At 37.9% G+C, this 20402-nt stretch overlaps 1 long non-coding RNA gene across 1 annotated transcript in view; it reads right to left on the bottom strand.

Moving 5' to 3' along the window:
• Nucleotides 1–14992, bottom strand: part of LOC149119615 (uncharacterized) — a 76788-nt gene extending 61796 nt beyond the window's left edge. Inside the window, exon 1 of the long non-coding RNA XR_016227711.1 lies at nucleotides 14591–14992. This is a non-coding gene — a long non-coding RNA (uncharacterized LOC149119615). The remainder of the gene's footprint in view (nucleotides 1–14590) is intronic.
• Nucleotides 14993–20402: the final 5410 nt, after the last annotated feature.

The raw sequence follows: 20402 nt of genomic DNA on the forward strand, positions 1-20402 counted from the left end.
TCTGTATATAAAGATAATTGAAAATGAATCTTGATGAAGAATGGGATGGGAGAGGGAGTGGGAGATGATTTCAAGTGGGAGGTTGGTTATGGGGGGAAAAGCTGCTATAATTAAAAAGTTGTACTTTCAAAATTTATATTTATTAAATAAAAGTTAAAAATAATAAATAAGTAATGTAAATCTTAAAAAAAAATGGCCCAATTTCTTGGGCCTCTGAACCCACGTGGTGTTCCTGCTTTCAGATCGGTACTGCTCCAGCCATTGCAGCCAGTTGGGGAGTGAACCAGTAGATGGAAGACCTTTCTTTCTCTCTGCCTCTCCTTCTCACTCCCTGTAACTCAAACAAGTAAATAAGTCTTTAGAAAAAAATGATAATATTTGCTAAGTTTAAATTTTAACTGAAAAGTGATCCTGTTAGGAATTTGGAAAACATTATGCTGAGTGAAATAAGCCAATCCCAAAGGGACAAATACCACATTGTTCTCCCTGATAGGTGACAACTAACTGAGCACCAAAAAGGAAACCTGTTAAAGTGAAATGAACACTATGAGAAACGGTGACTTGATCAGCCCTTGCCCTGACTGTTGATGATCAGGTTAATATGTTATCCCTCTTAGTATTTTTTGTTTGTTTGTTCTACTTAATACTTTTGGTTGAATACTGTAATCAATACACAATTATTCTTAAGTGCTGAAACTTAACTGAAAAGTGATCACTATTAAATGTAAGAGTGGGAATAAGAGAGGGAAGAGATGTGCAATTTGGGACATGCTCAAGCTGACTTACCTCAAACGGTAGAGTTAGAAACATACCAGGGGATTCCAATTCAATCCCATCAAGGTGGCATGTACCAATGCCATCTCACTAGTCCCAGTGATCAATTTCTGTTCACAATTGATCATAATGATAGGACTAAGAACCAAAGGGATCACATAAACAAGAATAGGGTCTGCAAATACTAGCTGATAGAATAAAAAAAAGGAGAGAACGATCCAACATGGGAAGTGAGATACACAGCAGACCCATAGAATGGCAGATGTCCTCAACAGCACTCTGGCCTCAGAATCAGCCTTTAAGGCATGTGGATCTGGCTGAAAAGCCCATGAGAGTATTTCAGGCATGGAAAGCCAAGGCACTCTGAGCGGGGGGGAACCTAAAAGAAAGATCTCCGCGAGTGAGATCCCAGTGGAAAGAACGGGTCATCAAAGAAGGAGGTACCTTTCTCTGAAGAGAGGAGAGAACTTCCACTTTGACCATGGCCTTGTCTAAATATGATCAGAGTCGGTGAACTCAGGGGGCTTCCATAGCCTTGGCAGCTCATGACAAGAGCCTAGGGTGATTACTGATGCCATAAACAAGAGTGTCAAATTGTTAAGTCAACAACAGGAGTCACTGTGCACTTACTCCTCATGTAGGATCTCTGTCCTTAGTGTGCTGTACATTGAGATTTAATGCTATAACTAGTACTCAAACAGTATTTTTCACTTTGTGTTTCTGTGTGGGTGCAAACTGTTGAAATCTTTACTTAATGTATGCTAAACTGATCTTCTGTATATAAAGAGAGTCGAAAATGAATCTTGATGTGAATGGAAGGGGAGAGGGAATGGGAAAGGGGAGGGTTGCGGGTGGGAGGGAAGTTGTTGGGGGGGAGCCATTGTGATCCATAAGCTGTACTTCGGAAATTTATATTCATTAAATAAAAGTTAAAAAAAATTTTGCTAAGTTTTTGTGAACTTAATGATGTCTATTTTATTTTCCCTAGTCACTAGTGATTTTAATACTGTTTTCATTTTAAAAATTAGTTAAATAATTTTCATTTTACTTGAAAGATATAGACAAACAGAGAGACAAAGAGATGTCATCCATCTGCTGATTCATTCCACAAAGTCCCACACAGTATTCATGTCTGCAACAGGCCAAAGTGAAAAATCTGGAACTCAGTCCTGGATTCTCAGGTAGGTGGCAGAGACACAACCATTTGAGCCATATCTGCTTCTCCCAGTATGTGCACTAGTGAGAAAATGGGTTGGAAGAAGTGGAACCAGGACTCAAACCAGACACTCCAATGTGGGATGTAGGTATCCCAAGCAGTGTCTTTACTATTGTACAAAATGTCTACCCTGAATGCATTTTCATATGTTTACTAGCTATTTAATTTCCTTTTTTGTGAATTGCTGTTAAAAGCCTTTGCTTGTTTATTCTCTGGTAATTATTTGTCTTTTTCTTTCAATATTTTAAAAGATTTATTTACTTGAAAGTTTGAGTTAGAGAGAGGGATGGAGTGTGGGAGGGGGAGAGAGAGAGAGAAAGAGAGAAAAAGAGAGAGAAGGGCTGGGACAAGCTGAAGCCAGGAGCCAGAGTTTCTTCCAGGTATCCCATATGGGGGACAGAGGACCAAACAGTTGGGCCATCTTCTGTTGCTCTTCCCAGGCCATTAGCAGGGAGTTGGATAGAAGTAGAACAACTGGGACTTGAACTAGCACCATATGGGATGCTGGAGCTGCAGGCAGTGGCTTATCCTGCTATGCCACAATACCAGCAAGAATTTTAAAGCGTTTTTACCGAGTTGCTTTCGCAGAAAAGGGGAAGGCCACAGAGACCTAAGGATTACATGTTTTAAGTTATTTCTGTATCAAGTACCTGGGAGATCAGAATTCCACTGTTTCAATTATTTGAAAGACATAGATGGATACAATTCTACTAAGAAAAGCCTGGTGATAGTTAATTGTAATGTGAATTGGTACACTGAGTATATTTTTAAATATCTCCTTAACCAAAGATCAAATTATTGCTGATAGCTCTATCCATCTCCCTAGGGCCAAATCAAAATAATGAGGACAAGTTTTTTGGGGTGAAAGAAAGAGAATATTTAATCTGTACACAGATGAGAGGGTAGAAGACTTCTGGTTCCTATGGACTACAACACTCTTAGATAGGTGTTTTGGTGCTTATGAAGGGGCTACAAGGAAGGTGGTATAGATATAGCAAAATCATGAAAGAGCTGTAAGTCTTTGGTGTCAGGTGCCAAGACATGTCACTAGATCCATGACAATACAATACATTCCTGTTATTTTTCCTCGTGGTGGATCTTAGTGTCCACTCATGATGATATTATATCTAGCTTCATCAGGTCTTCCTGTTCTGCAAAAGAAGTTAAGAGAAGAGAAAGTATGTTGCACCTTATGGCATGGGCAAGCGGGAAGTCATCAATCCATCCCTGAATCATCAGCTTCCCAGCTTTACATTTAAGTAGTAAAAGTTGCTTACCTAATTTTTTGCAATTTTTATTAAGTTAAAGAGAATAGAATTCATGTATTTCATAGATAATATTTTAAGGTGATAACCATACTTGCCCCCACTCAATTTACCCTCCTACCTTTTTCCTTTAATTTTCGCAATAACATACTTTCAATTTGCTTTATAATCACAGGCTTAATGCACTACTAACAATAATGTTCAACAAGTAAAAGGTAGAAATATCAAAGTTCTACAGGAATACAACAAGGGCTAAAAGCAATAATCAAATTATAAGATGTCAGATTCGTTCTTACTTTTTGTATTTGAATACTTTTGTATTCCCTCATGTCAGGGAAAATATATGATATTTGTCTTTTTGTGACAGGCTTATTTCACTAAGCATAATGGTCTCCAGTGGCATCCACTTTGTTGCAAGATACAGGATTTCATTCTTTTCAATGGATGATTAGTAATCCATTTTGTTAATGCAGTCATCAGTTGATGGGCATCTGGGTTGATTTTATATCTTAGGTGTTGTGAACTGAGCTGCTATAAGGCCATACAGATAACTCTTTTTCTATGCTGATTTCAATTCTTTTAGAGAAATTCCCAAGATTGGGATGGTTGGGTCATATGGTAGACCTATTTTAAGATTTTTGAAGAATCGCCATATTGTTTTCCACAATGGTTGTACTAGTTTAAATTATTATCAACAGTGTATCAGGGTGCCTTTCCCTCCACACCCTCACCAGCATTTGTTGCTGCTTGATTTTTGAATGATAGCCATTCTAACTTAGGTGAGGAGAAACCACATTGTGGTTTTGATTTGCATTTCCTTGATGGGTAGTGATCCTGAGCATTTTTTCATGTGTCTGTTGGTAATTTGTATTCATCCCTGAAAAATGCCTGTTCATGTCCTTTGCCAATTTCATAACTGTATTGCTTGTTTTCCTGTTGTTTTCTTGAGCTCCTTATTTGTTCTGGATATTAATCCTTTATCAGATGCATAGTTTGCAAATATTTTTTCCCATTCTGTCAGTTGTCTCTTCACTTTGTAAAATGTTTCCTTTGGAGTGCAGAAACTTCTTAGGTAGATGTAACCTCTTTTACATATTTTTGCTTTTATTGCTTGTGCTTCTGGTGTCTTATTCAAGAAGGATTTACCTATGCTAGTGTCTTGCAGAGTTTCCCCAATGTTTTCCTCTGGTAATTTGACAGTATCAGCTCATGGATTTAGATCCTTGATCCATTGTAAGTTGATTGTTGTATAAGGTTACATAAAGTAGGTGTCTTCTTTCATACTTCTGCAGGCCCAGATACAATTTTCACAGGGCCATTTGTTGGAGAGATTGTCCTTCCTCCAGGGAATAATGTTACCTTTTTTTCCCAAAGATTTATTGATTATAGATGAGTAGATTCATTTCTGGAGTTTCTATTATGCTCCATTTGTTTGTTTTTGTGCCAGTACCAGACTGTTTTGATTATAAATGCCCTGTAGACTGTCTTGAAGCTTATGTTATTCTATGCCATTTTACACAATGGCTACCATTTTCTCTGGGGATTTCCCTCCTCCTATATTCAAAGTGTTAATATTTGTGTAGCCATGTTTGTACTGTGCCATCCAACCCATTTGCTGTAACTGACTGGACCAAAATATTCATCTAATTAAACAATATCCTCTCTTATGAGAATTTGCAATAAGGATCAAGGAATAAATTTAAGCTTTGTATAAGTATGTAATCTGAACTTTAACATATAAAACTGACATTTTGCCAGAGCCATAGTCAAAACACCATATGCATACAAAGAATCAAAAGAAAAGTGATCTTCCTAAGAAACTAGGACAAAACATACACATGGGTAAAAGCTGATCCAATCAGTTGAGAATTATTTGAAATGATCTCTGAGACTATGTTTTTTGTCCCTTCCTAACAGTCTATGAAACTCCAGTTTGGGACATAATGGTTTCAGAATACATTCCTGAATATTTTTATTCCATTTCCTCTTTTTTACATAGATTAACCTGAATTTGTTTCTGGTAATTGCAAAAAAAAAAAAAAAAACTGTTTTAAGTTAAAGAGTGAGGTCTACAAGTTGTAAACAAACTGATTTTTTTTTTTTTGACAGGCAGAGTGGACAGTGAGAGAGAGACAGAGAGAAAGGTCTTCCTTTGCCATTGGTTCACCCTCCAATGGCCACTGCGACCAGCGCGCTGCGGCCGGCGCACCGTGCTGATCTGAAGCCAGGAGCCAGGTGCTTCTCCTGGTCTCCCATGGGGTGCAGGGCCCAAGCACCTGGGCCATCCTCCACTGCACTCCCTGGCCACAGCAGAGAGCTGGCCTGGAAGAGGGGCAACCGGGACAGAATCCGGCGCCCCAACAGGGACTAGAACCCGGTGTTCCGGCGCCACAAGGCGGAGGATTAGCCTAGTGAGCCGCGGCGCCGGCCAAGAAACTGATTTTTTAGAGTGTCTGTTCGAGACGTTTTCCAAGCAACTTGAGCCCATATCCTAAAGAAAGCAAGTAACGAATGATAGAAATTTGCTATAGCATATTATATCAGTGTCTCAAAGGGAGCTCAAAGATTAAGTCCCACCTAAATTTGTCCGTGTGAATTTTCATCTTTTTTTAAATTTAAGTAAGTTGTCCTAATTGTAACAAGCATATTACCACTGGTTAAAAGTCAGAGATTTTTGAGTGACAACATTTACTTACACTAAACTCTTTTGTTCTGTTTGAAAGGATGTCTGCCAAAATCATGCAACAAAAGACAATACATGCAGTAGGGGAGTGGGAATAAAAAGGAAACAGCTCACCAAATGAGTCAAGGACAGAAATCCTGTTTGTATAAAAATTTCTTTATAGGAAACTAAGTTCTCATGCTGCCAAGAATTTTCTTCAAGCAAAATGTAGAATAGAACGTACTGTCCTTTTTAGCACACATAGGAACACAGATATCTTGAAACTGCCTGGGTTTAACAATTAATAAAATATCAATAAAACCTATCTTTTAACTAGGCTTTGAGAGTTAAATGAGTAAGTGTTTGAGGCTGAAATACAGCAGCTAACATCTCCAGTTTGATTTTCTCATTCTGCTGAAACAAATTTCTTATCTGTTAGGAGATTTTTGACAGTTGGATATGTTACAGAAAGCAAAATTTCAACCTTACCTAATTAATATCTGGCATGAAAGGATAAACAACAAATATTGTTCAACATTTATTATAATTGCTTGAAACTGAGCTTCAAAGTCTTAAGGAAAAAGCAAGAATGATGTTTTCCTACTGTGTTATTATTTTTCTTTCACATTTCCAAGTACAGCACCAAACTTCTTTCTATGAGTAAATGCAGATTTACCATTGAAGTTAATATTAAATCTTCTCAAGGGCTATAGTTGGATCTTTGCTTCTTCTACACAATTTGAGTATGAAGATCAATAAAAAATAGAGTGCTAGTTCTTTACAAATCGGTTCATGCTTCAGCATCTTAACAAAACTCTTCTTAATACTCCAAGTTTAACCTTGGCATCATTCTTCATTATTTCCCGAAGTAAATGTGGCCACCCTCTATAAGTGTAGATTGTTAGTTGACAGGTAAGATTATACTATATTTATCTTTGTATTTTCCTCAGCTAATATAGTGCTTTAGACAGGGTTCAAAATTATTGTTGAATAAATTATAAATATAACAAGCACTTAAAGAATACTTGTTGAATGAGTTCTTGCTCTACTGCTGAAAAACTACTATTCTTCATTGGCACACAATCAAAAGACATTAACTACTCCTAAGTTAACTTGCTCAGACTAGAGGTACAGACTATAATCACAGAGAAGTTGGCTCATACAGATATGAGTTCCATAACCCTGACTCATTAGTTCATATTGAGACAATAAAGCAAAACAAATAACTTTCCTGTTAACTAAAATGGAGTGTGGAATAACATTTTGGTAATTACTGTCAGAATATATTAAAAAAGTCAAGTCCATATTTCAATTTAGTTTTCTTTGAACTCATCTTCCTCATTCATAAGCACATTTTTATGGTATGTTCCAGAACTAACTGGCAGAATTTCTCAGTGACAATATCTTTTTGTCAATGAAAATTTATAGATAAACCATAGAAAAAGATCACTCGACCATAAGTAATGATCATTATCCTTTTAATAGCCATAAGAGTTTTTTAATTTACCTCTATTGTTTGTCCTATTAGTTGCAGCATGATATCATAACCTATTAAGCATCAGGTGTAACGGGTTAGGCAGCTGCATGTAGTGCTAGCATCCCATGTGCTTGCTGGTTCAAGTCCCGGCTGCTCCACTTCCAATCCAGACCCCTGATAACATACTTGGGAAAGCAGCAGAAAAAAGCCCAAATCTTTGGGACCCTGTATTCATGTGAGATATCTGTATGAATCCCCTGGCTCCTGGCTTTCTTGGCCCAGCTCCTCCTGTTATGGCCATTTGGGGAGCAATGAAATAGATAAAAGTTCTCTGGATCTGTAGCTCACTCTCTATAACTCTGATTTTTAAATGAATACATAAATTGAATCTTTAAAAAAATCATTCCTGTTTCAGAACAAAAATCAGTCATAATCAAGAATCACAAGAGATATTTCTAGGATTAGAGGAGATACAAGATTAATAATCTATTTTTTCCACATAAGTACATTAGGCACTTTAGGATATGATTAGATAACTATTAAGTACCATAAAACCTAATCAAGATACATGGTGAGAGATCAAAAAGCACACCTCTTAAAACTTCTTCTACGATACAGATGGAAGAGAAAATCCATTTTTACTACACACTTTCCTTCTCCAAAATCCCCCAAGAAAAGAAAATCACCAGAAAGAAAAATAATGAAAAGATGGATAAATAGGTAGATATCATCCATTTGATTATTTAAAATCTTCCTCTGCTGAGATCACCTTTTGGCAAGAATTCATGTGAGATATAAACATGTTTTTCCCATTATGATAAGTTTTTCCACTGTCATAACATTCTATAGGCCATTTCTTCTATGAATCAACTTACTTCACATCAAATAAAATGACATAACTGGTCCATACTCTTGAAGTTCACTGATCTTAATATGTTCTCCATCATACTAAAACAGCTGCCTTTACTAACATTGGAATGTCTTTTTGAAGACTCAGTTATCAGATAATTGGGAATATTTTGCAGGACTGAGGCAAGGTACTCCAGAACATTATATATTTTCTGAAATTGTGGGAACTATATGGAATTGCTCCTATGATAGTCAGAAATCATAATTACAGGAATCAAATGGTGGAAATGGGAGTGACCTCATCCATTATTGCCTGTAATGACCCACCAGTAAAATTTTTGCTTCCTGTTCTCACAGCTGTACTCTACTAGCCCAGAGGTCTTGTTTCCAAGGAGAGAACTGTTTCCACCAGAAAATACCATAAATAATGGAGGTACTGCATTAGTTGGTTCAGTGATTCTGAATGCTCAGGGGAAACTGGATGACTATTCCACAACGTATGTAAAGGTTATGTCAACAATACAGGAAACCCATTAAGAAATTGTGCCTTGTTAAGAAAGCAGTGTAAAGCTATAAAAGCCCAATCCAGACAGGACTACTAATGGCCTAGGCCCTTTCGAAAGGAAGGCTTGTCTCACCCCACGAGGTAAACACCTAAAAATAGATATATTGCTTGCTGAAGACAAAGGAAACGTGTACTAGTCCAAAAATATAGTTTTAAATGCAGACTACAAGACATGGTCAATTACAGAAACAAAGGCTTTAATAATCAAATTATTTCTCCTTATTTTTATGAACATATATGTATAATATCTTTCTGCCATATCTTGCTCCTTTATTACATAACACAAAATGTACTGGTTTTAGATCACAATATTAAATATACATCCCTAAGGATTTTACCTCTTTTTCAAAGGAAACAATTAGTGCATTTTCAGTTATAGACCATATAGATGTATCATATTTGATGGAATTGTGATCATTTATTATCTTTATCTAAAAATTAAATATGTTTTAAGGATAGATGTATGGCTGTCAAATAGACAAGTGGTAGACTTGTGATGACTGATTTTCTTTATGTTTCAATTTGACATGGCCATGGAATGTCCAAATGTTTCAGACATTATGAAAAATTATGCTGTATGAAACATTATGTTGCATGCTTTTTAAGGGTGTTTTTGGATGTGATTAATATTTAAATCAGTAGTCTGAGTGGATTGCCCTCCCTACTGTGGGTGGACCACATATAATCCACTGGAGGCCTAAATAGAACAAAAAGACTGAACCCTCCCCAAGTAAGTAATAATTCTCGTATTCAACTGTCTTCTAATTGAGACATTGGCTTTTCCCTGTGTTTTAACTCTTAACTAAAACATTGATTTCTTTGTCATTTCAACATTGTCAGTCTTCAGACAAGAACTGCATTATAAGTTTTTCTATACCTGTTGCTTTTTTACTCACTCTGCACATCTTGGTAATTACCCTCCTCCATAATCATGTGAGCTAATACCTTACCATTAATCTCTCTTTCTCTCTCTCTCAGATAATTAGAATATATATATATATATCTGAATATATATATAATATATTATATATTATCTCTCAGATAATTAGAATATATATCTGAATATATATAGTATATATATAATATACATATTATCTGAATAACCCTAAAGAGATAGATTGATAAATACAAAAATTACAACTTCAGTGAAACAAAGACACTACCATACTAAATCACAAATTGTGGAGCATTCCTGAAATGCTTTGACACAGAGTAGGGAGTATACTGACAGCCAATGATTGCTCCATGATTTCTTAGTGGAGGTAAGGAGAGTTAGAAGCAGAAATCTTTGATGCCAAAATAAATAAAAAATGGACAGTGAAGAACAGGTGAACACATTTCAGAGAAGAAAACACAAAATGAAATCAAGATGACATAAGATGTTAATATTACTACATTAAAAAGATTATTGATATTCAGGTTAGAAAAAAAATCATGAGTATAACAAAAGAAAACTATTCAGAAATAAAGACAATGGTGGGCTTTTGGCTTGGTAGTTAAGACATCATATGGTATGTTCATATACAATATCAGAGTGTCTGGATTTGAATCCTGGTTCTGATCCCAATTCCAGCTTCTTTTTGCGATACACCCTGGGAGGCAAGAGATGACAGCACAAATGATTTGTTCCATGCTAGCCATGTGGGACACTTGGATTGAGTTATCAGCTTCCAGCTTTGGCCTAGCCCATTCCCCTAGCTGTTGTGAACATTTGGGAAGTCAATCAATAGATGGAAATGTTGTCTCTCTCTCCAATTGATTCATTCATTCGTTGATGTGAAAATAAAAAAAAAACTGAAGGTGTAGGCCAAAAAATGTTAAGTATATTCCAGTTTCTGATCAAGCAGGTAAGGAAATTGGAAGTTATTTCTTCCATTTACACAAGAGAAATACTGCAAAAACTAAAAATAGATAGCATTCCTAAGATCAATCAGAGAATTAATACTACAGGCAGTTACACCAACAATCAAAGAGACAGATAAACAACTATACACAATCAATAATTACCAAAACAGAAGTCAAGATCATAGAACTTCACAAGAACAATCACCACAATAGGAAAACTTAAACTATAATTAATGAATCCCAGAAGACTTTGTGTGGACACGTTTGAGAGTTAAAATTCCAGAGTGGCCACTTTGTAATATATTTAGACTTTACCAAAGCTAAACTGACCCTCTTAAAAGGAAATATCCAAATCCATCTCCTCCTGCTTTCAAAGTAGAGGAAGGGAAGCACTAAAATGAAGTACATTCTAACCCTTTATGTGGGGGAAAGGAAACAGTTACAAGCCCACTGTAGCCCTCCTGTCACACTTAAGAATGAACAATCACAACAATTAAGAAGCATTTGTAATGATACAAACAAGAGACACAGGCTCATGAAATCCAAGAACTAATCACTGTGTTACATAACTCTTTCCTCTCATACTTTACCACCACATCAGAAAGGATCCTTTCATGACAAAAGTACAATACAGTTGAAAGAACTATGCATTTCTGATTACGATTAAGAAGACTACAGGGAAGTTCAAATATAAAAGGGAAAACAAACTACTGGGTATATCCCCAAAAGACATGAACATGCTGTCTCAAAGAAATGCCTATGCCACTATGTTTATAGAAGCACTATTCACAATAGCCAAAATATGGAATCACCTGAGATGTTTATCATCAGATGTATGACTAAAAGAGTGTTACACACACACACACACATACATACACACACACAAGAACATTATTTAGCTATAAAAAAGAATGAGGGGCCATAGTTGTGATGAAGCAACTTTAAACTGCTGTGTGCCATGCTGGCATCCCATATGAGTGCTTGTTTGGGACCCTGCTCTGCTTCTTATCCAGCTCCCTGCTAATGTGCCTAGGAAAACAGTGAGAGTTGACCCAAGTGCTTTGGTCTCTACATCCATGTGGGAGAACAGAAGAAACTCCTGGCTCCTGGCTTCAGCATGGCACGGCCCTGGCCAATGAAGCCATTTAGGGAGTGAAGTAGCAGGTGGAAGGAAGACCCATCTCTCTCTCTCTCTCTCTCTCTCTCTCTCTCTCTCTGTCTCTCCCTCTCTCTCTGTAACTCTTTCATTTTTTTTTAATTTTTAAAAAAGAATGAGGGGCCAACACTGTGGTGTAGTGTGTGAAGCCACTGCCTGCAGTGCCAACATCCCATGTGGGGCACCAGTTCAATTCCCAGCTACTCCACTTCCAATCCAGCTTTCTGCTGTGGCCTGGAAAAGCAGTAGAAGATGGCCCAAGTTCTTGGGTCCCTGCAGCTGCATGGGAGACCTGGAAGAAGCTCCTGGCTCCTGGCTTCAGATCGGCCCAGCTACAGCTGTTGAGGCCCTGTGGGGAGTGAACCAGCAGATGGAAAACTTTCTCCCTCTCTCTCTCTCTCTCTCTCTCTCTGCCTCTGCCTCTTTGTAACTCTGCCTTTCAAATAAATAAATAAATCTTTAAAAAAAGAATAAAAGTCTACCATTTACATCAAAATGGATACAACTTAAAGACATCATGTTGAGTGAAACAAACTGGACATGAAAAGACAGAAACACATATCCTCCCTTATATGTAGGAGTTAAAATTTAAAAATAAATCAAAAAGTAAGAAGTGACTGTGTGTATCAGTATTGCTGCAAATATAGTTTTTTCATACTTTGTCTTATATCTTTGACAAACTAACGCTTAAGAATGATACACTAGGGGCTGGCGCTGTGGCGTAGCGGGTTAACTCCCTAGCCTGAAGTGCTGGTATCTCATATGGGCGCTGGTTTGAGAACTGGCTGCTCCTCTTCTAATCCAGCTCTCTACTGTGCCCTGGGAAAGCAGTAGAAGATGAACCAAGTCCCTGGACCCCTGCATACGCATGGAAGACCTGGAAGAAGCTCCTGATTCCTGGCTTCAGATTGGCGCAGCTCCTGCCCTTGGGCCTAATTGGGAAGTGAACCATCAGATGGAAGACCTCTCTCTCTCTCTCTGCCTCTGCTCTCTGTGTAACTCTTTCAAATTAATAAATAAATCTTTAAAAAATGATATACTACTATAGTTTTAATTATCTGTGATTATTATTAAAATTTACTGTAAATATGTGAAATGAACATCTTTTCATTTGATTATTGTTTGTAGCCCTTGACAATATTCCTGCTGAGCTAGGGCCTTCTATGTTTTACTTGTTGAACTCTTCATTTAGTGGAAATTAAGCCTTTGACTATAATGTAAATAAAATATTTATTCAAGAAATAAAACAAAGAAAAAGAAAAGAGACAGAGAGTGGAGGGAAGGAAGGTAGGGAGGAAAGTATCATTATATTCTGAGAATTGTATCTATGAACTACATTGAATCTGTTCTCTTTGTATTAATATCACATTAACATAAGAATTGTATTGTAGTAATTATCACACATTTGCTGTGACCCTGAGAACCTAATGTATTAATAAATTACTTCGAACAACAAAAAACAAAGATGTTAGTGATAGAGCAAGGGCAAAAAACCTTAGATCATGTTGATCTCTCACCTACATAACAGCAAGCAGGCCCCCATTTCTCTGTCCTGCTAACACAGCTCCACCTTGATTGACAAATGCTGCCCTGCTTTGACTGCTGGACACACCACTATCTGAAGAGTCCAGCTATCAGCCTGAGCTCTCCCCACTCCTCCCAAACTCCCAAGTCAACAGCTCAGCCTCAGGGTCCAACCTCAACCTCAGCCCAAATCCCTCACACTGTAATCTCACAGGACCTTTAAAATTATCCCAAGCTCTCCCTCTATCTCAGGAGCCCAGCTTTAGCTCAGATCCCCAAGCCCCTTCCTATTACTTTGTACTATATAAACCAATAGTCTGTAAGGGAGACTCTTGTGTGTTCTCTGCTATGTTTTTGCTGGCAACTCTGCTGTGTGTTCATCTTGGAGTGAGCCACTCCCAGACTTTATTCTTCTAAAGAAACCTGGTCTGGCTGTGGCTTCATGCTGTGTCTCTTCTTTCCTGACAGGATAAAAAACAAACCATAAAGATAGCCAATAAACATAAAATTCTTATTGATGGCATAATTCATCATAGGACAAAGAAGACAAAAGCACAGATCACAGAGATAAAATAAGTATTGGGACTAGATTCGTAAGTGGCAGAACTCTTGCATGTATCATAACAGGAATGTAAAATAACTAAGATTCATATATTTAAGACTATAATGAAGAAGGACACTACATTCGAGACTATAAAGCTAACACAGAAATCGAGAAACTTGAAATAAGAGTCAAAACAACATATGTTGGAGCCATAAACAAGGAAAAAGCCTCAACCTGAATACAGAATGTTGATTACCTGAGGCTGGGAGGTGTGGTCTCAAGAGATAATGGGAACTTGGATTAAAAAATAAAAAAAAAAAAACAGGGATCCGGCAAGATGGCGGAATAGGAAGGGAGCACACTGATAGTCCGGGGAGAGATAGCTTAATAAAAGTAGAGATACTGCAGGTTCAAGGAAGAGTAGGGGAGGAAACAGCAGAAGAAACTCTTCCGGAACGCGTGATTCACAGCGGACCTGCGTGGAGAGTGTGGGAGCTCACAGTTCGGGACACCAGCAGCAGACTCAACACACCAGCGCTGGAACGTGAGGTGAGCCGAACCTCAATAGCCCGAGACACCGGCAGGCAAGTGGAGAGAGGAGACTAGAGGGAACGACCCCCGGGGGGGAAAGTTCACCGGGCTAACTGGAAGAGAGAGAGAGGAAAAAAAAAAAGGTGACTGGTACGGACATGGGTTTCTCTCTCTCCACTCACCTCTCAAGGGCGAGCAAGACAAAGAGCAGGCGCCATCTTGGACATACGTCATAAGCAGAGCGACCTCAGGTCTGCACCGGCCCTGAGCCTAGCAGAAAAACCTGACTCTGGGCAGAGCGAATTAACAGGAGATTAGGACCTAGTAAATTTGTGGTGCTACTGAACTGAGACTGTGAAAAAAGAGACGGTGGGGGAGAGAACTCACGGAATTCACCTGAGTACTCTCCAGAGACGCTACAATTCCGTAACTTTGGCAACCCAGTGGGAGACTGAAGGAGAATTTGATCCCACTCTGATGGCAGATCAGATTCCCTGTGTGGTCCTTGGGAAAGAGCTTCCGATCTCTGGCTCCTGTGGGTATATCATTTGCCTGTTAACTACCTCCAACTTCGTTCAGCTGTGCGGAATTACTTCCCTTTTGAATCAAAAAAAGAAAGAGAGAGAGAGAGATTTACCACGCCTAACCTGGGAGTGTCACATTTGGCACACCTAACAGAGCTCTCAGGCCACACCCATCTCAAGCCCTAAGGCTCCATCAAAAACAGACAGTCCACTTAATCTAGAGTCATAGTATAACAAGAAAAAGCACCACAGTGAAGAAACCAAATATCTCCAATATGCCAAATAACAAACGCAAAAACCGAGGTAATAAAAACAAGGAAGTCACCATGACGCCCTCAAATGAAAAAGACACCCCAATTCAAGATTATGAAGATGATGCCATAGAAGAAATGCAAGAAGCAGATCTCAAAAAATTGATAAGAATATTAAGAAGTTCTCAAAAACAAATTCTTGAACTACATAAAGCCTTAATGGACAAGATAGAAAATCTCTCTCGTGAAAATGAAATATTAAGGAGGAATCAAAATGAAACGAAACAATTAGTACAACAGGAAACTGGGATAGTGACTGAAGTGAAGAATTCAATAGATCAAATGAAAAACACAATAGAGAGCCTTACAAACAGAATGGGTGAAGCAGAAGAGAGAATATCGGACTTAGAAGACAGAGAACAGGAAAGGATACAGTCAGACCAAAGAAAAGAAGAGGAAATTAGGAATCTAAAACATATTGTTGGGAATCTTCAGGATACTATTAAAAAACCCAACATTCGGGTTCTAGGAGTTCCTGAAGGCATGGAGAGGGAGAAAGGATTAGAAGGCCTTTTTAGTGAGATATTAGCAGAAAATTTCCCAGGTTTGGAGAAGGACAGAGACATCCTAGTACAGGAAGCTCACAGAACCCCTAATAAACACGACCAAAAGAGATCCTCACCACGACACGTTGTAATTAAACTCTCCACAGTGAAACATAAAGAAAAGATCCTAAAATGTGCAAGAGAGAAACATCAGATTACTCTCAGAGGATCTCCAATCAGACTCACAGCTGACTTCTCATCAGAAACCCTACAAGCTAGGAGGGAATGGCGAGATATAGCCCAGGTACTAAGAGAGAAAAACTGCCAGCCCAGAATATTATATCCTGCAAAGCTATCATTTGTGAATGAAGGTGAAATAAAGACTTTCCATAGCAAACAGAAATTGAAAGAATTTGTCGCCACTCGTCCAGCCCTGCAACAGATGCTTAAAGATGTGTTACACACAGAAACACGGTCATCAGTATGAAAGAAGATAAAGGAAGGAAACCTCACAGCAAAAGATCACAGGGAATTCAAAGCATATATTAGAACTTATCTTTGGCAAATGGCAGGGCAAAGTTACCACTTTTCATTAGTCACATTGAACGTTAATGGCCTGAACTGTCCAGTTAAAAGACACAGATTGGGATTTGCTTCTTAACCTGATGCAATTTTAAATGATGCTTAATTTTGTTTTTAAATTTCAAATCCTAGCTCTTACCCATACATGGAACAACAATGAAATTGTACATGTAATTTGCCACTTTGCTACACTAACATTGTTCCAGGGGTACTTATGATGTACTTTTGAATTTTCTCTACATGCAATAATGACATTTGCTAGCAGTTTTATGTCTTCCTTCCCAATATGTATGCATTTTGTATCCTTTCTTTGTGTTACTGCACTGTCTAGTAATTCCACCATAATATTGAAAAGTAGTGGTGAGAAAAAGACACTTCCCCCTTTCTCCAACTTAAGGGAAAACTGTCCAATTTCACTATTAAAGCTGGTTTTGATAGATATTCTTTATCTAGATGAGGAATTTCTCTTCTGTTCCTTGTTTGCTCAGTTTTTTTATGCCAAATATCTTCTACAAAAGTTGATGTAATCATTTAACATTGTTGCAGTTTGTGTAGTATGTCCAATTTATTGATTTTTTTAAATGCTGACAGCCTTGCTTACATGGGATAAATACCACTTGCTTGTACTACATAAAAAAAAATAAAAATAAAAAAAAACAACTAAGAATGAGGCCAGCATTGTCTAACAGTGGGTAAAACCACCACCTACAACAACAGCATCCCATATGGGCAGTAGTTCCTATTCTGGTTGCTCCACTTGTGATCCAGCTCTCTGCTAATGTCCTGTGAAAGCAGCAGAAGACGGCCCAAGTCTCTGGGACCCTGCCACCCACATGGGAGACCTAGAAGAAGCTTCTGGTGCCTGGTTTCAGCTTGGCCCAGCGCTGGAGGAGTGAATCAGTAGAAGGAATATGTGTGTGTGTGTGTGTGTGTGTGTGTCTCCATAACATTGTCAAATAAATAAGTAAATCTTTTAAAAATAGAGGAAGCCGGGAGTGGTTCTATAACTGTGACAAATACACTAATGTGATATGTCAATAGGGGGAATCAGGAGAGGGGTATATGGGAACTCAACTAGTGTGAAAACAAGAGGCTAGAAATCAAAAACACTACAACGTAAATGAAGAAGTCTTTGATGGACTCATGGATATTCAGTTGAAATCAGAAAAGACACATAAATAGACTTGACACATCTGAAAAGAGGAATCAGTAAAAAATATAATAAAGTCAGTAAAAACTTCTAAAACTGAAATGCAAAGGGAAAAAGTAGACTTGGTCTGAACTTGGAATTGTAATTGTTAGCTGTTTGGAAGGATGGAATGAGGGAGATAGAGGGAAGTTGGAGAATGTTTACTGTTAGGTTTTAGTATTTTAGGGTTTAAAAAAGGAGAGGAAGTGGCTAAAGTAGAAAATACTTTATTTCAGAGGCTACAGAATGGGGGGGGCGAGAGAGAGAGAGGAGAGAGAGAGTAGGGGGTGAGCCTGCCCAGACAGAGAGCAGAGGGTTAACCTGGGCTTCATTCTGTTTGAGCAGCAGGTAGAGTTCCTTCTTAAGCTGCTTGTTTGGGGTGGTGCAGAGTGACACATTGACCCTGAAAATGTGATTGGGGGCTACAGACAGGCTCCAACAGTGTAATGTTAGCAGTTTAGAATATGTGGGGCTTTCTGAAACAATAAACATTCAATTAGCCTTTACATTACCTACCAGTGTCCAGCTTCATCAGGCCTGTTGGTTCAGGCCCAGTACTCTCACAGGCACCAAAACACAGTTAGATTGAAATAATAAGTCATTTTTAAAAAATCAATAATAATTTCTGGCATTCCATAGCACAATGAGGCAACTACAGTTTACAATAATGTAGTATATACCATCTGAGGAAACAGAAGAGAGGAGCTATAAACTTGAACCAAAGGTGAGAAAATAAAAATGCTAGTTACCTAAATTGATCAGTTTATGATGCACACTTGTGTTGAAAGATTTTACTGTACCACAAGTATTACATGTTCCTCAAATTTTTAAACCAAAGGGACAACTACTACATGTTCATCAAATTTTAAATCAAAGATACAAGAGAATGAAAAGATAGAACATAATGTTCAATAATTGAAGGATAATTACACAATATGTTACATACATGTACTAGAAAAAAGAAGAAATCTAAAACTGAACCAGATGAAATATTTGAAGCAATAATAGCTGAGAAATTCCTAATACTAATGATAGACACCAAATCACAGATACAGAAAGGCCAGAGAACAAGTAGGGTAAATACTAAAAGAATTTGCACCTAGGTGAACCGCAGAAAATTAATGACAAAGCATGAAAGAAACCAAAGGAAAAAAAATTTTACTATAAATGTACATGAATAAGCATTACATCAGGCTTCTCTTCACAAACCATGTCAGAAATAAGATAGTAGAATGAGATATTAAACATTTTAAAAAGAAAGAGCCATCAACCTAGCATTCCTTACCCAGCAAAATCTCCCTTCACACATGAGGAATAGTAAATACTTTCTCAGATGAACAAAAATTGGGGGAATTTGTCATGAGTGGACCTCCTTGAAAGAAATATTAAAAATATTATTCAGAAAGAAGAAAACCTATTATAGGACAGTGTTAGATTGGAAGATAGAAATTGGCCTACATGTGTGAGAGCGGCCTAAGGAAAACAAAGCACCAGCACTGGCAGAAAGGAATGTAGCAGCCTCTGGCATCCTGAGAAGCAGGCCTTGGAATCAGCCCAGTATTTTACACTACAAGGTCCTCTCCATACTCCCAATAACTTTTTAAGTGATCCTCCCCTGCTAAGGAAATCACCTTAGGAGAATCCTCTCTGACTAGAGCCAAGTGGGCCACTTTGTCTGATGATATTGGGCAATAAAACATTCATAGCCTTCCTCAAGAAAGTCACCTCAGGACAATCCTTTCTGTCTGGTGCCAAATGTACCACTCAGTCTGATAAGCATTGGGTAATAAAATATTGAAGGAATTTTATTTATTTCACACCCAGCAAATCATTTTGTCCAGGATAAGAGGGTGGGAGGAAGGAGAAACCATGGGAAGAGCTGGACCCCATTCTCTTATAAGACCCACTCTGAGTACATACTGCTCTACAGCCCTTTTTTGAGATGCTGCCTTGACTATTCAGGTGTATTACTGTCAGCTTTCAGCTCTCTCTGCTCCCAGTCCCTTGCTGAGATGCCCACCTGAACTGTCAGGTGTATTTGCTCCATTAAACTATATAACCTTATTTACCCCAGCCTGAATGGCTTGGCACTCTCAGCTTCCATCTGGAGACATGCCATTCTGATGCATGCTCTACCCCATTAAACCTTGCAACCTTGATTACTACCACTTTGTTTCATATCTGAATTCTTTCATGTGCAAAGATAAGATCCTCTGTTCCAGCCATGTCTGCTAATAACAGGAACCCAGATTTACTTCAGATCTTGAGAGTGTGAACAAATTTAAGTTAAAAATATTTTATGCCTCTCACACTTAATTATAAAAAAGTAACATCTTGCTCAATCTAACAATTGAAAGCTACATTCAGTGATTATAGCTCATGGATTAACAACAGCAATATTTTAAGACCTAGAAAGGGGAATTTGTGAATACAGTGTTATACTTTCAGGACTTGGATAAGTTGGAAACATACATAGCAGTCTAGAGAAACCATTTAAAAGAGAAAGAAAGTTAAAGTGAGAGAAGAAAAAATCCAATCAGACAAAACACTGAATGAAAGTCATAGAGGGCAGAAAATTAGTGGATGGAAAAAACAGAATAAAGAACAAGAGCAATAAACTGCAAGTAGTAACAAATGTGGTAGATATTAAGATAACTGTATCAATTGTCACTTTAAATGTCAATGGTCTAACTAAAATGATTAAACTATAGCTAATATCAGAGCTAATAAAAATGATTCACATAAATGTTATTTCTAAGAAACACAATTTAAATGTAAAGAGATTCATAGATTGGAAGTGAAGAGATGAGTAAAGATACATTATGTTAATTTTAAGAGGGGCTGGTGCTTTGCACAACAGGTTGAGCCCGTCTGCAGTGCCAGCAGCCCATGTAAGGGCCAGT

Source organism: Oryctolagus cuniculus, chromosome X (assembly GCF_051225735.1).
Source record: "Oryctolagus cuniculus isolate XC-2025 breed Fujian yellow rabbit chromosome X, ASM5122573v1, whole genome shotgun sequence".
Taxonomy (NCBI): domain Eukaryota; kingdom Metazoa; phylum Chordata; class Mammalia; order Lagomorpha; family Leporidae; genus Oryctolagus; species Oryctolagus cuniculus.